Source organism: Nomascus leucogenys, chromosome 5 (genome assembly GCF_006542625.1).
Source record: "Nomascus leucogenys isolate Asia chromosome 5, Asia_NLE_v1, whole genome shotgun sequence".
Classification (NCBI taxonomy): Eukaryota; Metazoa; Chordata; class Mammalia; order Primates; family Hylobatidae; genus Nomascus; species Nomascus leucogenys.
The window spans coordinates 135,466,020-135,481,794 of NC_044385.1; the positions used below are offsets into that span (position 1 = coordinate 135,466,020).

A 15,775-nucleotide genomic window follows, 5' to 3' on the forward strand; every position below is an offset into this window, starting at 1 on the left:
TATGCGTTTGACCTTGGCTAAAATAGGATGACTCTTAGTGACCACACCTGGGAAGACAATGCTTGAACCACCTGTGGTTTCATGGCATGCATCTTATCTCAGTTATGACATTCACTTCCATGTAATTCATATTCATTTAAAATATGACATATGATGAGAACATAGTAAAATCAAAATGAGATTGCAGCCCACAAAACTGGAGGTGTATTACTAATTCCATGTAAATGTTTTATGTGTCTCTTCCTAACAATTTCACCAAAATAAACAAGATTATCACTTCAAGAAGAAGAAAAAAAGAACCCATTTGTGCTTTTAGAAAGTAAAAGAATTTATATTATAGAATTTACTGTTTTATTTTCCTTTTATGTTGAATTTTAAAATATACTTTAAATAATTATCTTTAAAATATATAATGTTGCATTCAAGACGATGCACAAACCACTAATTAGAGAGATTTTGTTATCAATATATTAACAGACTATTGCTTGAGCAACAGGATTCTCGTTTTATCTAAAGTTACAGCACAATTTTTATGTCAAACATCTACATAAAAGTCTAAAATAACCTCAGCCAAGTATCCAGATGTTTCCATGAAATCAACTATCCAGCTAATGATCATCTTTCCTTGGAATATTTAGCATTATAGAGGCATGGCCATATTATCAGCTGAGATTTTTCTAAATAACACTGATGAGGTAGTGAGAAAAATCAATAATTTGAATCTTAAGAATAAATCTTACAGTAGGCAATCTTCTGAAATCACTTGCACTGATATCCAGGCGCTGAAATAGACAGAAAATGCTGCTTGGTTGCAATAATAGATTGTCCTAATCTCCCCTCTATTCCTTAGAGATGCATCTACTTTACCTTGTAAGCATCACAGATGCTTCCTCTGAGATCATGCACAGGGGAACCTCCTGGTCATGAACACTGGTTTGATTTTTATATCGGAGGCCTGACTCCTGTACATTACAACACAACACTGGGCCATCTGACATCCTTTCCAGGCCTGCCCCCTGTACATTACAACACAACGCTAGGCCATCTGACATCCTTTCCAGGCCTGCCCCTACAATGTGGTTCTTAGACAAAGGGAGTCATTTGAAAGAAGGTATATATAGTAGGCTGCTTTGTGACTTTTCCTCTGTGTTTGGCTAAGAATCAAAGAGAGATGAGAAAGGTTGTCAGGAATCATTTTCCATTCTCAGATTTCAAAGAGGCCTTGTTTTCAAATGCAGACATCCCTGATGAGGCAGGAACTGCCAGTCATCTTGGGGTACATTCTTTTTCTCAAGGAAACTGAAAACCATGCTTATTTTCTTCCATGCAAATTGTGGGCACTCATGTGATGAGACAGATTCCTTACTGGTGAGAAGCCATAAGAGTTATGTGAAACTATGTGTTTAATGGCTTTCAGAATTTATCACTCATGTGACATTTATACAAGAAGTATGGACACATACGGGGAAGCAGCTTTTTAGCTTTTCTACTAATGCAATTAAATAGAAATTCTATAAAATCCAGTCCCCGACAGATTGGGCATGTAGCAGTAAAATTAAATGGTGACCAAAAATGAAATTTCTCTTTAAGGATGTCTATATTTTCATTAGCCTCATCAGCAGTTTTAATAAACTCCCTTCAAGGAAGATAAAATGTCTGGGCATTATGGTAGATAAAGAAAAGAGAAAATAGAGTCAGTAATTTGTCAAAGATCATATGGAAAATTCAATGAGTCCACAGTTTGAATGGAAATCAAGATCATATGTTCCATTTCTGAGAATGAACTTATCATAACCCATTAAAAGAAATGGAGGAGTCATTCAACTGTTTCATAAAATTTATTTATTTATTATTTATTTATTTTGAGACAGAGTTTAACTCTTGTTGCCCAGGCTGGAGTGCAATGGGATGATCTCAGCTCACTGCAAACTCCACCTCCCAGTTCAACTGATTCTCCTACGTCAGCCTCCCAAGTAGCTGAGATTACAGGTGTGCACCACCACACCTGGCTAATTTTGTATTTTTAGTAGAGATGGAGTTTCATCATGTTGGTCAGGCTGGTCTCAAACTCCTGACCTCAGTGATCCATCTGCCTCGGCCTCCCAAAGTGCTGGGATTACAGGCGTGAGCCACTGCACCTGGCCTGTTTCATAAAACATGAAGAATTTTTGGTTCAATAATAAAAGTCTTCAGTAGCTATAGTGGACATTCGTGATTTGGCTTTTTCCCGCCAGTCTCACATTTAAGTTTCACACCTACCATGATGAAAATACAAGGGAAGGGACTCCCTCTTCCTCCCCTGCTTTGACAGCTGGACAAACACATGTAAGATGGGCTCAGTTAACCTACCTACGATGGATGCAGACTGAGGGACATATAATGGAAGGGACAACAACTGACCTGGCCCCATGGGGTGACATTGGGCAGTAGTGGCTCCATGCAGCACCAGCAGAAGAATATTAGTCAGAGAAGAACTTTGCTCAGAGCACGCCAGCCATCAGCCCCTGCATCCACCTCACCCACTCGCCAGACCTTTTTGTCGAAGTTCATGTCCTTCCTTAGCCTTCCAATGAAGCCTCTACCTGCCTGAGATGTCTGAGGTTAGTTTCCTGTGCTTAGAAATCAGAATTTTGACTAATATACGCATTTAATTTTATTGTTACTATCTATAAAGTTTTACATCCAAACAAGTGTTTTTTTCACTAAGTGTACAAACTCTTCATTTGTTCTCAAAATAGATGCAAAACATTTTCTGATAGGGCTGGAGCCTTAATAGATGGTGGTTGTTTATGTAAAAAAAAGAATATCGAAAATGTAGTTGATGTTGTACTCCATTATAACTTTTTATTAATTTGAAAACTATAATGGCTTTACATAAAAGTAGTGAAAATTAATTTTACATAAAATGTTTGAAAATAGCAAAAGCCGGGACATTTGCTGCGCTGTGCATGGGGCTGTGTTCCTTTGCACTTCCCAAGCACTGGGCATGAATAAAACCGGCTATGAAACATGATACCATGGAATTCCACACACTGGCCCTTGAGGGAGCTTTGTGGCAGTTCCCAGGACTCAAATCTAGAATTTCGTAGCTTATAGTATTTTAAATTAGCTTTGGAATTAAACAGCATTTATGAAAAGAATATGACATTTATCTACTTACCATTTTATGGGATTTTACTTTTTTTAAAAGTTTATGCTATTTGGCGTGATGCAATCCTTTAGAAGTAACCCCGTGGTGAGGAGCTAAGCAGTGGGGGAAATGCTGAGAGCATCATCCAGCCGAGAATGACTTCTTCCATTTTTTGCCATGATGGCAATCCTCTGCTGACTCAGAGGGCCAGGTAACCTGACACAGGAAGCCCACAATTTATAAATAGAGCAAAAGCATGAAAGTCACAGGGAGGTGGGAGGACGGCCTGAAGGCAGAATGATGGCAGAAGGGGACACAGAAACAAAAATGCTTGGTGCTTGCCCTTGGCATAAAAATTTCTAGTTAAACATCTGTTTAGGGGTCCACACTTGACATTGAGAAATGAGCTGTTTAATTGTTTCATTAAGCATAGGCTATCTCTATTTATGTTGCTATTTTAACTCTACCACCTTTTTTTCATGCCTTCTTCTTCTTCTCAGCAGTCTGCTCTCCACAGTAATATCAGGTGCTTTATGTTCTTTTATTTTCATTATGGGCATTTATCATATTTCTTGCCAAGTTTTTAAAAATATTCTTTTGTTTTTGTAAAGAACATAAAAAGTTATTATGCATATTGATCATATTCAGGTATTCATTGTAAGAAACCATTCATGGTCTTTGATAAAATAATGGCAGTCTGGGACCCAAGATCTTAAATATCCAGCTCACTCCTGCCATAGCTGCCGATGAAAGCCATAATGAGATCAATATGCAATTGATTCACATCAAAAAGCAAGTTGTTATGTGGTTTGCTTTACTGAGTGATCAAATAAACCTTTTTGTAATGTCATATAGCAACAAAGTTAAGAGTTGCAGAGCACTAAATAAATCCAATGCCTTCTTTCTATATTCATTGTATTTGTTATATAGACTGAAATATATTATAGCGTGGAATTAAAACAAACTGTGTGTTAGATAAAATAATGAAATGTGGAAATATTTAGTTTAATCATTAAACAGTAATTCTAAAGATATGTCAGGGAACATAAGCAACCCTTTCAAAAGGAAACATATATAAATATATATTTTATATAACCACATATGAGCTACAAAGAGAAGGAGATCTAGCACACAAAGCTCTTTCACACAGCTAAGGTTCAGGGAATCCGTACTCACCACTCGTGACTTACAGATTATGTGCAAAAAAATGAAGGTAGTAAATTAAGTTGATGTGTGAAATGGCAGCATTTTCAACAGGGAAAGGTCATGTCCAGTAAAGATAAATAGAAATTTGGAAAATATAAAACAAAAACATATCCTGTATTTTGTATTTTTCCATCATAAAATTGCACTGTATTTATTAATACAACATAAGTGTATATACATGCATAGTTTTTTCTGATTAAGACATTATTTATTATCAATGAGGAGGATTTAATTGCCATAAATTTTAAGAGAATAAGAAGTCAGAGTAGTGACTACGTTTTTTTGTTTGCTTGTGCGTTTGAGATAGAGTCTCCCTCTGTCCCAGGCTAGAGTTCAGTGGCGCAATCTCAGCTCACTGCAACCTCCACCTCCCAGGTTCAAGTGATTCTTCTGCCTCAGCCTCCCAAGTAGTTGGGATTACAGGCTTGTGCCACCACACCTGGCTAATTTTTTTTTTTTTTTTTTTTGAGATGGAGCCTCACTCTGTTGCCCAGGCTGGAGTGCAGTGGCACGATCTCAGCTCACTGCAACGTGCACCTCCCAGGTTCAAGTGATTCTCCTGCCTCAGCCTCCTGAGTAGCTGGGGCTACGGTCACATGCCATCATGCTCAGCTAATTTTTTATATATTTTTTTCAGTAGAGACGGGGTTTCACCATGTTAGGATGGTCTCAATCTCCTGATCTCATGATCTGCCTCCCTCGGCCTCCCAAAGAGCTGGGATTACAGGTGTGAACCACCGCACCCCGGCCTAATTTTTTTTTTTATTGTTATTTCTAGTAGAGACTGGGTTTCACCATGTTGGTCAGGCTGGTCTCGAACTCCTGACCTCAAATGATCCGCCCCCGCCCCTCCCTCCCAAAGTGTTATTACAGGAGTGAGCCACCGCACCTGGCTGTGACTATGTTTTTAAAGAGGAAAAAGTCTTGTGATATTTCTGCAAGCTCACCTTCTAGATGGGAAATCTGCAGTTAGCAATATTATTGTATAGTGGAGGAGTAACAAAGTAATTGGAAACATTTGGCTAACTATAAATTCTAGGTAACAACAATTTCAATATTAATTTAATTGGTTGTTAAAGTGAAGAAAGTAAGAAAAGAACTAGATAAGAATCCCAGATTCATTATTCATCACGTAAGTAAGTGCACAAAAAGCTAAGTTTGGGGGTCAGTTAGAGAAAATGTATGGACCTGCCTAGCATGCTGCCTGGAATACTGTAGGTGCAAAAAAAAAAAAAGCTAAAAGCTTGCTTGCTCTTATTATTATGATATCCCTTTCTTTGCAGGGTCAATATTCTGAAAACCAGTTCTGATTTTCACATTGTAGATGCTATCCAAAATATGTAGGACGTTAGATTGGATCAAGAGAACCCAATATTTTTCTGGGATTTTGGTAAAATCTATTATATGTGTGATTTTAAAAATATGATTTATTATGGAATAGTATAAACTTAGAAAGAAACAGTGATTAATGAAACACCCACCTTTAATAAGTCTTAACATTTTGCATTATTTACTTTAGAGCTACATTTTTGGAAAAACATGTATCCTAGTTCTCAATCTCATCCCTGCCTACCACACCAGAAGTGAATCATCACAATGAAGTTTGCACGTAGCCCTTCATCCATGTTTGCACCTTTACTGAGCATAGGTATACTCATAAATCATATAATATTCACAAGTAATAACCAATGCTATTCATGCTTTTAAAGTGTAAAAAAAACTCACTTTCTACAGATTATTCTGCAAACAGCTTCTTGTTGTTGCTGCGGTGGGACTTTTTTTTTTCCATTTTGGTACATGCATCTCCCACTTGTTATTTTATTCTAAGTATTAGCTCCAGGTGGAATGTACAGACTTTAGGGTTGACACCTGTATTCCCTGCTACTTGGGAGGCTGAGGCAGGAGGATCACTTGAGCTCAGGAGATTGAGGCTGCAGTGAGCTGTCTTCACACCATTGCACTCCAGCCTAAGCAACAGAGACCTTGTCTCAAAAAAAAAAAATTAAATTAAAAAACAACTTCAGGGCTGAGGTATCGATACAATAACAAACGATTGATGGCCGGCACATACTTAGTGCAAAATTATACTCATATTCCTTCAACAAGCATGGCAGGGAGCAAGCTCAGGAGGAGAGGAAAGCATTATGGACTGAAGGACAGGTGTCACATGACCTGCTGCTGCTGGCCCTAGGGTGCTGTGGTGCCTTGGGGGGACAGATGAGCACAAGGCACATGGTGTTTTCCTGTGGTCTGTTGTGTTGTGGTCCACAGAAAGCCTAATTCAGTGATCTCCACGAAAGATGCAGGGAGATCGATGATGCTCTGTGCTCAGTGCCAATATGCAGGTCATATTGTAGTTTACAACTTCACTAGAGGGCTAGAAGTTACAGCACCCAAGGATGTGAGCATACATTCTTGCCAGTGCCTCTATAAGCTTTTCAACACACACACACACACACAATCATATTGCTTTTTAGGTGCAAACATGCCCCCTCCATTGGAAACTTTTCTGAGAAACAAGTTCCATATAAATGTGGTCATGGCATTTCTTAAGAACATGTTTACAGTTTGACCAAAGTGAGTGGAAAACTTACATCAAAATCATTTCCAAGTTATCAATGTTACAAGCCATGCTACAATTAACATCACTGAAAATGCCCTAACTTACAATTGAGAAAAAAAAAATTGCCCAAATTTCCCTAGAAATGGAAGTGCTAAGTTTCTGCTCACAGACATTTTCAACTGTGGTGGTTATTGCAAAATTACTCCCCTAAAAGCTTAAATCGATGTATATACTTCTAAAAGGGAGTAAAGTTTTCCATCTCTCCTGGTAAACACTTGGTTTAATTATTCATTTTATTTTTCGCCAATATGATAAATGTAAAATGGATCGTATTGTGGTTTTATTATATTTCCCGGTTGCCAAGCAGTATTTTCACATATTCTCAGACTCGTTAATCCAAATACATCCTTTTCTTATTTCCCAACTTGTTTGCATGATTTTCTTGATGATGTTAGGAATTTTCCACGTATTCTGGATAATATTCCTTGCCAGTTTCATGCATGGCAAACATTTTGCTTATTGTGTTTTCTTGGTCTGTTTAGCTAGAAGTTTATCACTTTTATTGATTTTTTTAAAGTAGCTTTTGATCTCATTGATTTTCTCTATTGTTTTACTGTTTTATTGATTTCTGTTGTTTTTTATTTTCTTTTCTTTTGCTTGCTTTGGGTTTAATTTTCTCTATTTCTGCTTTCTTAAATAGGTAGCATAGATCACTGACTTGAAGTGTTCCTTTTCTTCCTAATAAAAGCATTTAATAGAGTTATAAATTTCCATCTCAACACTGTAATAGCTGCATCCCACAAATTTTAATTTGTTTTGTTTCCGTTTTCATTCAGTTCAAAATATTTTCTAATTTCCCATGGGACTTTCTCTTTGGCTAATACGCTTTCCAAGTATTTGGGGTTTTCCAGGTACCTTTCTTCTGCTGAATTCTAGTTTAATTCCCCTGTGATCTGAGGGTATGCCTCGTATGATTTCAGTTCTCTTAAATCTACTAAAATGTTTTTATGGCCCAGGATATGACCCGTCTGGGTGAAATTTCCTTGGGCACTTGAACAAAAATATGTATTCTGCTTCCATTGGGTGATGTCGTCTGGAAGTGTGGATTGTGTCTGGTTGGTTACTTGTGTCCACATCCACGTCTCTGCTGGCTTTCTTTGTTCATTTTTCATCTATTCCTGAGAGAAGAGCACAGAAGTCTCCAACTATACTGTAGCTTTGTCCACACCTCTCAGTTTCATCAGTTTTTGTCTCATGCATTTGGAAGCTATATTTTAGATACAAAGACTTTTAAAATTATTGCATCTTTTTTGGTGAAGATCTATTCATCATTATACAATTTCATTTTTTATTTGTATTTCTTTGTCTTAAGTCTACTTTGTCTGAAATTAATATAGCCACTCCATTATTTTGTTCATTGTCTGTAAGGTATATTTTTTCATTTCATCCTTTACTTTTTAAAAATAGCTTTATCAAGATATAATTCACATACCACACAACCCATGCCTTTAAGTTATGAACATTCAGTGTTTCTTTGTAACTTCTTAATGTTGTGCAACAATCTCTACAATGTAATTTTAGAACTTTTTGCCTTCTCCCCACAAAAAATTCACCCCTTTAATGTATTCATCTTTCTATATTTGACATGAGATTTCTGTAGGCAACATAACAGATGAGTCTTATTTATTTTTATCCAATCTGACAACCTTTCATGAGACCATTTCTATTAATGTAATTATTGATATGGTTAGATTTAGGTATGTGTTAGATTCTCTGGAGGGACAGAACTAACATGATAGATGAATATATAAACGGGAGTTTGTTAGGGAGAATTGACTCACACCGTCACAAGGTGAAGTCCCACGATAGGCCATCTGCAAGCTGAGGAGCAAAGAAGCCAGTCCAAGTCCCAAAACCTCAAAAGTAGGGAAGCCGACAGTGCAGTCTTTTATCTGTGACCAAAGGCCCGAGAGCCCCTGGCAAACCACTGATGTAAGTCCAAGAGTCCAAAAGCTGAAGAACTTGGAGTCCATTGTTCAAGAGAAGGAAGCAGGGCCGTTTGCAGTGGCTCACTCCTGTAATCCCAGCACTTTGGGAGGCCGACACGGGTGGATCATCTAAGGTCCGGAGCTCGAGACCACCCTGGCCAACATGGTGAAAACCCGTCTCTACTAAAAATACAAAAATTAGCTGGGCGTGGTGGTGCATGCCTGTAATCCCAGCTACTCGGGAGGCTGAGGCAGGAGAATTGCTTGAACCTGGGAGGCGAAGACTGCAGTGAGCAGATAGCTCCATTGTACTTCAGCCTGGGCGACAAGAGTAAAAACTCTGTCTAAAAAAATAAAAATAAAAATAAAAAAAAGGACACATCCAGCATAGGAGAAAGATGAAGGCCGGAAAACTCAGCAAGTCAAGTCCTTCCATGTTCTTCCCTCTGCTTTATTCTAGCCATGCTGGCACCTGATTAGATGGTGCCCACACAGATCAAGGGTGGATCTGCCTCTCCCAGTCCACTGACTCAAATGTTAATCTCTTTTGGCAACACCCTCACAGACACACCCAGGAACAATACTTTGCATCCTTCAATCCAACCAAGTTGACACTCAATATTCACCATCACAAGGTATATTAGTTTTATTATGTGTTTTTCTGATTGTCCCTGCTGTTTTCATTCTTCTGTTTCCTTATGATGACTTCTTTCAGATTATTTGGATATTTTTAAAATTCCATTTTACATTACCTATTGGTAAATTAAAATTGTGATATATGCACATCTAATTTCAGTCTACCCTGGTCAACCGTCTTGGTCCCTTCACCCTCTGTCACCCATCTTTACTTAGCAGTTGAACCATGTGCTACATCTGTGTACATTGAAACTCCCCAGGCCATGTTGTAACTTTTCCTTTCAACAGTCATACAAGGAGAAAATAGTGGGGAAAAAAAAATCGTCTTTTATGTTAACTCAATATTTACAATTTCTGTTGCTCTCCTTCATTTCTGAAGTTCTGAGTTTCCTTCTGGTATCATTTTATGTCAGCTTAAAGATCTCCATTTAGCATTTCATTTAGAGTAGGCCCAAGAAATCTTAGTTTTCTTTACCTGAGCATGCCATTATTCTGCCTTCCTTCATTCTCTATGTTTTGATTCCCTACCACGATTTGTTTGTTTGTGTTTTGTTGTTGTTTTAACTTTCCCAATTCCTCAGATAGATGTTTTGTGTTTTATACAAAGTTTTAGTTGTAATCAGTGAGAGAATTAGACTGTAGTGGGCTTACCAGTGTGTGTGTTTATCCCACATAAAGTTTTAATGTTATTATGGTCAAATTGATTAATCCTTACCTTTAGGGTTTGTACTTTTGTTGTTCTGCTTAAGAAAATCTTTCTTATACATTTTTTTTTCTCCTGATTACTTTCTTTTTTTTTTTTATTATTATACTTTAGGTTTTAGGGTACATGTGCACAATGTGCAGGTTTGTTACATATGTATCCATGTGCCATGTTGTTTTGCTGCACCCACTAACTCGTCGTTTAGCATTAGGTATATCTCCTAATGCTGTCCCTCCCCCTCCCCCCACCCCACAACAGTCCCCAGTGTGTGATGTTCCCCTTCCTGTGTCCATGAGTTCTCATTGTTCAATTCTCACCTATGAGTGAGAACATGTGGTGTTTGGTTTTTTGTCCTTGCGATAGTTTACTGAGAATGATGTTTTCCAGTTTCATCCATGTCCCTACAAAGGATATGAACTCATCATTTTTTATGGCTGCATAGTATTCCATGGTGTATATGTGCCACATTTTCTTAATCCAGTCTATCGTTGTTGGACATTTGGGTTGGTTTCAATTCTTTGCTATTGTGAATAGTGCCGCAATAAACATACATGTGCATGTGTCTTTATAGCAGCATGATTTATAGGCCTTTGGGTATATACCCAGTAATGGGATGGCTGGGTCAAATGGTATTTCTAGTTCTAGATCCCTGAGGAATCGCCACACTGACTTCCACAATGGTTGAACTAGTTTACAGTCCCACCAACAGTGTAAAAGTGTTCCTATTTCTCCACATCCTCTCCAGCACCTGTTGTTTCCTGACTTTTTAATGATGGCCATTCTAACTGGTGTAAGATGGTATCTCACTGTGGTTTTGATTTGCATTTCTCTGATGGCCAGTGATGATGAGCATTTCTTCATGTGTTTTTTGGCTGCATAAATGTCTTCTTTTGAGAAGTGTCTGTTCATGTCCTTCGCCCACTTTTTGATGAGGTTGTTTATTTTTTTCCTTGTAAATTTGTTTGAGTTCAATGTAGATTCTGGATATTAGCCCTTTGTCAGATGAGTAGGTTGCAAAAATTTTCTCCCTTATACATTTTTTAAGGAAAAAAAATATTTTACTGCTGCCTGCCATAAAGATATTATCCTATTATATTTTTGTAAAGTTTAGGTTTGTTTTTTACATTTAGGGGTTTAAGCTACCTGGACTTTGTTTTGAGAATGGTGTGAGTAGGAATGTAATTTTACATTTTTTTCTGTACAGATAACAATTGTTGCACACTTTTTACAACATAGGACATGCTTCTGGCTTCCTCCTAATACTGGGTATGACACCTCAGTGACATATAATCAGTCAGTGTAATATAATCATTTGTGTGCGTGCGTGTGCGCCTTGATAGACTTGTGAGCTTATGGAGAGTGCATTAAATGCATCTTAATCACTTTTGAATTCCAAACACAAAGCACGATAATTTGCCAGCTCAATGTAATTGTTAACCAGTAGCAGCCCCAGAAGAATTAAGAGAAGTGAGTGATATATTATTCCCTAACTTTATTAGATATTTTAAATTTAATTCCATGTTAAAAATGTATCAATAAACTTGGTAATTAGGATCACAGGCAGTTGTTTCACTGGTTGGAGGAAATTAAAGTGAAGTCACATTTTATACAGTGATTGGCTTCTAAAATTATATAATTTGAAAGTGACATATGATGAAAATCACTCTAGAACATCCTTGCATTACCTATCAAGAATAATATGCAAGGTTTGTAACTCCATTCAATTATGTGCATCCATGTATAAGCAATGCACAAAGCAACTTAAAGCATATAATAATATACATTTAGCATTTTGAGTTCCAAGTGAGTGGATTGCATAAAATTGAATTTTCAGGCTGGGTGCGGTGGCTCATGTCTGTAATTCCAGCACTTTGGGAGGCTGAGGAGGGCAGATCACCTGTGGTCAAGAGTTCGAGACAAGCCTGGCCAAAATGGAGAAACCCCATCTCTACTAAAAATACAAAAATTAGCCGGGCGTCGTGGCAGGCACTTGTAATCCCAGCTACACGGGAGGCTGAGGCAGGAGAATCACTTGAACTCCAGAGGCAGAGGTTGCAGTGAGCCAAGATCGCGCCACCACACTCCAGCCTGGGGGACAAGAGCGAAACTCCGTCTCAAAAAAAAAAACAACAAATTGAATTTTTGAAGGCTCATTCATTGATCAAAAGATGTTTATTGAGGTTCTGCTTGTACTAGGCACAGGTCTAGGCACATGGGATACTTTGTCTAAAAAGCAAACTTGCTTGCCCTCATAGAAGTTAAATTCTAGCATGGAAAAATAGGCAACATTTAGATAAAATGTGTAATATACTAAAAGGAAAAAATATGGAAAAAAGAAAATGTTCAACAGGGTAAGCAGGATTGGGAGGGTCAGACTGGAGAGTGGTGAGGAAGAAGGTTGGGCTGAGTTGCAATTGTAAATCAGGGATCAAAAAAAGCCTCCCTGAGCAAAGATATGGAAGTCAGGGAGAGACCAGTGCTGACGTCAGGGCAGACTGTTCCAGGCAAAGGGAGCAGCCAAGGCCCTGAGGTAGGAGCACGCGTGCATCGCAAAAAGGCCGGTGTGGTTGCGGTGAGGTTACTCTACTTGTCACTAGATGTTCAAGTGGGGTTGAAATTACCATAAGTGTTAATTCTAGGAAAGGGATACTTTCTAGTTATGAACTACAGCAAGAGGCTAAATATAAAATACCAATTATGACTATATTATATTACAACTTTCTTTAAAATCATTTTACTCGGTTTGGAAACTTTAATCTGTTCAGAGTATAAGTAAAGGTTAAATGCTTGCCTTTTTTTTTGTAAGTGGAAAATATTAGACATATAGCTCTGTTTCTGCCCAAGATATCAGAGAATTGGAAGAGAGACTCCAGGGAATCTGGACCCCGTATTTTCTGATAATTTTGAAAGCGAAATTCAGGTTAAAATAATAGAAGGATTTCCATTATGCTGAAATAGGGTCAGCTAACACTGATGAAGGTTGTATTTTATGACCTCAGTAGACCTAGTAGACCTGATTTTTCTCTGATTTTTATTATTGCATTATTATTTGAAACTGTCATTTTGTATTTCTGACTCTGTTTCTAAAACAGATGAGCTGTGATATTGGAAAGAAGTGTCATGCAGTCAATGATATAAAAAGCCTAGATTTTGAAGCCCAAGTGGATTTAAATTAATTTTATACACTTGCAGGTGATTTTTACTATCTATCTGTTTCTGGAAACGAATATTAATTTTAAAAATTTGCTTTTATATTTTGCCTACTTTAGCAGAGTCTTGTCTCTTTTCCTTCCTAATCCTTCCTGACATCTGTTTTTCTTTCCTCTAGCATTTGTACCCACATTATTTGCTCTGACAGTATCTTAAGGGCACTGTAATTGAGCCCAGAGTCATAGTGGCAGATGCTGTGCCTGCCAAATTCATGCCTTCTTAATCACAAAGCTAAACTACATGTCCCAGTATCCCTTGTGGTTAGGGGTAGTCATCTGACTGAAACTAGCCAATGGAATGAGAACCATAGTGAGGGGCACCACTTACAAGCGTAGCCCATGCAAACCAACCTTTACTGTCTTCTATGACCTTTCTCACCCCAAAGCTGGATACAGAATCCTCCAAGACTCAGGTTCACTTATGGTGACATGAAAGGTCATCCACTCATCGGATTCTGGCCTCATTATGAGCAAGAAATATCCTTCTTTTGTGCCAAGCCACTGATATTTATGATTTATCTGTTACAGCATCTTGAGTAACCTAACTGGGACCTCTTCATCATTTATTTGCTTAATATTTTATTGTTGCTGTTAGGCATTAATATTTGTAGTACCTAACTAAGTTTAGCTTCCATTATTCAATAATCTTCATTCTTTAAGATAGCCAAAATCATGCCTTTTCATATCTTCCAATGATAGAATTATAGGAATATTGCTAATAAGAAATTGTAATACAAAATAATGATCAGTTGGTGATCCACCAAGCCACGCTTCATACATACTGTCCTTCTCTCTCTCCCTCTCTCTCTCACACACACACACACACAGTGTTCTGTATGGGTATATAAAGTTTGTAACTCCTGAAAATTCTTCAAAAATAAATGAACTTAATTTTGCTGAAGGAAAAAGTCAATTCCCTGTAATAAATTGGGCACCCTGAGAAATAGAAATATTTTAATAGGTTCAACACTTTTTGAGTGCATTTAGTAATGATACAGAAGTGCCTCTCTTACCTCCAGTTCCCAAGTGGGTGACTCTAACAGGTCACTGCATTTTGGAGTTGCTAATGGATCCCATTGATTTGCTAATCTGTGCCCCTTTCCAATTACAGCTGATGTTTTAAAATCTGGTTGGATTGGGATATGTTACAATCCAGCTTCATAAAATTATTTTCTTCATTCATATTTAATATGATAACACATGATTAAATAACATGATTATTTCTGGGAAAAATATTTTGAGAAATTACTAAATGAATAGTTAAACTGTGTCCTGCAAAACAATGTAAATTAAGATACTGGCTAATGTAACAGATTACGGGAAGTATCCTTCTACTTGACTCCTCTCACCTCTGAAGGCTATGGGTGCCATGCTACCATGATTTTGACCCTTGTTTTCCTCACCTTTATTCCTAGGCCTTACCTCCTTTCTTAGTTATTCACGACTATTGCTACTCCAAAGCCAACTGTCAAATCCTATACCCACATGTCACAGGGCTTTTCTCTGTCTTGGTTTTATAATAATTATATGCATGTAAGCACAATATGAATACCATTTGTTCTGCCACTCAACTCAATTGGCCTTTCTTCTTCTTGTGTCCTAGTCATCCTTTCAGTCCAGATCAAATCACACATCCCAGTGGCCATACTGCCTTTAAATGAGTTGTTTCTCCTCTGTATTCCAACAGCAGTAATCATATGCATGTTATTAATCAATTAATGCTATCCTGCCTTGTGAAATTTTTGTACTCGTGTCTTGTCTAAGCATCTTTATTCATATAATTTTTATGCATTTATGTCTTGTTGCTCAATTTGAATGAAAGCCCCTTGATGGAGTTGGTCAGATTGTGTGCATCTGGCTTAGTCCTATAGAACCCACCACAGTTCCTTGCATTTTCATAAACATTTGAAGCACATTTATTAATTGATTGATAGGGAACCCTTTCTTGGAAGGCAATGTAATTAATGCATATAAAAGTTGACTAAACTCAATTGTACCTGAAATGGCGTTTTGACTCTACCACTTCTTAGCCAAGTGACTTTAGGCTTGAAAGTTGACTTTCTGCATCTGTGAAATGAGGATAATGATATTGAACCTGCATATTTCACACAGTTGTGAGTGTCTACTAGAGTACTAACATGTGAAAATGCTTTAAGGATATAAATGATATCCTTAAAGTATCATTTATATCATTTATAGAGATATACATGATATCTCTAGTATCATCAAGATGTTACTAGAGATGGGCCTTAGAAAGCTTGAGGGGGCATCTATCAGGCAGGGAATTTTAATTCAGACATACAAACCAGGACGATTGTAGGCAAGAAAAATAGAATTCCA

At 37.6% G+C, this 15,775-nt stretch overlaps 1 protein-coding gene across 1 annotated transcript in view; it reads left to right on the forward strand.

Moving 5' to 3' along the window:
- Positions 1-15,775, forward strand: part of MYO16 (myosin XVI) — a 575,469-nt gene that overhangs the window by 545,254 nt on the left and 14,440 nt on the right. The window lies entirely within an intron of this gene.